Source organism: Equus asinus, chromosome 8 (genome assembly GCF_041296235.1).
Source record: "Equus asinus isolate D_3611 breed Donkey chromosome 8, EquAss-T2T_v2, whole genome shotgun sequence".
Lineage (NCBI taxonomy): Eukaryota > Metazoa > Chordata > Mammalia > Perissodactyla > Equidae > Equus > Equus asinus.
In genome coordinates, this window is record NC_091797.1 from 36,237,629 (window position 1) to 36,239,749 (window position 2,121).

The 2,121-nt window shown below is 35.6% G+C and overlaps 1 pseudogene; it reads left to right on the forward strand.

Moving 5' to 3' along the window:
• The first annotated feature begins 339 nt into the window (after positions 1 to 339).
• Positions 340 to 1,224, forward strand: LOC106843500 (olfactory receptor 5V1-like; annotated as a pseudogene).
• Positions 1,225 to 2,121: the final 897 nt, after the last annotated feature.

The window sequence follows — 2,121 nt, forward strand, 5'->3', positions numbered from 1 at the left end:
GGTATGAGGCAAGGGGCCTGCCATTCCCCATCTGCATAAATAGCCCTTATGCTGCATGTGGACTTTTAATATTTACTTTTTCCATAAATATGCTACTAATGTTCTGAAAGAGATGTGTCTCATAGGAAATTTTTAAATGTGTGTTTTTTTTAATTTGGTGATTCCTGTACACCACCAAGATTTGTCATGCATTCTAAATGTCCTAGTGTTTATCCTGATATAGAAAATGGTTATTTCATCAGTAAGGCTATATTGTCTTGTTTTGTAGATTACTGCTGTTGTAGCACATGAATACTGCAATTTTTACTGCTGCTTTCTCAATTCCCAAGAGGAAACATCATGGAAAGAGAAAACCAAACTCTGTCGGAATTCATCACCTTAGGATTCTCCAACCTAAATGATTTGCAATTTTTACTCTTAATATTCCTTATGATCTATCTTTGTACCCTGGGAGGAAATACCTTCATTATTTTGGCAACGTTGGCTGATACCCGACTACATACACCTATGTACATTTTTCTGAGGAATTTGGCCTTTCTTGATATCTGTTATACCACCATCAATGTCCCGCAAATGATGGTGCATTTCCTATCAGAGAATAAAATCATTTCCTATGGGAGTTGTGTAACTTGACTTTTGGCATTCCTTTTCTTTGTGGGTGTAGAGGGTCTTTTGATGGCAGCAATGGCATGTGATCACTACATTGCAATCTGTGAACCCTTAAGATATTTAATTATTATGAACAAGACCCTGTATAGCCAGTTAGAAGCCTCATGCTAGGTTAGTGGTTTCCTCAACTTAGTGGTGCACACACTACTGACATTCTGTGGCAACAACCAGATTAATTATTTCTTCTGTGACATCCCCCCATTACTGATCTTGTCTCATGGGGACACTTCTGTCAATGAGTTGGTGTTACTCTTCATTGGGGTCTTCACTCGATGGGCGCCTTTCCTAGGTATCATCCTTTCCTACCTTTATATCATCTCTACTATCTTGAGCATTCGCTCTTCTGAAGGGAGGCAAAAGGCCTTTTCTACATGTGCCTCCCACCTGGTCATTGTTCTTCTCAGTTATGGCAGCTCCATTTTCACATATGTACGACTCATCTCTTCTTACTCATCGGCAAAAGATCAGCTGATCTCAGTACTGTACAGTGTTGTCACTCCCATGCTAAACCCAACAATTCACACTTTGAGGAATAAGGATATTAGAAAGGCCTAAGAGCTGTGGGAGAAAAAAGTAACAGCCTTCAAATTTCATTTCCCTTGAAATGTAGTGTTTATTTTTCTAGGATGATAAATAATGTTAGAAAGCTATCTGTCTTACTGATGCAATCTGGTTACTTCTTGCTAACATTCTTAATAAAACTCTATGAATTTAAACTTAAAATCAATGATATAACAAATGGAGCAAAATGTTATAAATAGATGAATCTAGGTAAAGGATTAGTGGATGTGTTTTATACTCATTCTTGAAGCACTTCTGTATGTTTGAAACTATTTCTAAATAAAAAGTTTAAAAAGTTAATTTGAAGTTTATGGGCATAACTGAATATATGATACATTTGTCTCTAAATGTTGCACGATTTTTGGTTATTTAACAGATTTGTCAAATGTATTCTTCAGATAATCTGCTGTTCTTAAAATTTGCTTTTGTCCTGTGGTAAACTATTCATTAACTTGTGCTTCTGTTTCTTGCAATTTTTCTCTGAAAGTTGCCTCCCTTTGTCATCTTCCTTCTTACATTTACTGTGCTTTCAAAATCTTGAAACATTTGCTCCCAAGGAATTCAGAGATCCTTCTTCTTGTTTTCATACACTGTCAGTACATTTTTCTATTGATAATGACCATGTAATGCTTATGTTTTCCTTAATTTACTTTCCATAAAATGATGAGTTCATCCCAATTTTGAACACAACTCTAATAAACATCCTAAATTCCACATTATGCCTGAGGAACATGGACTTTCATAGAAATGCATAAATCATGATGAAATGGGTTCTGTCAACCTCAGCTTTGAGGACATTTTAGATTTTTCACTAGACGCATAGAAGAAAATCTGATTTATCTTCATTTGGAAAAGATCATGTCATATTCCCTGTACTCTTGTTTATATTCT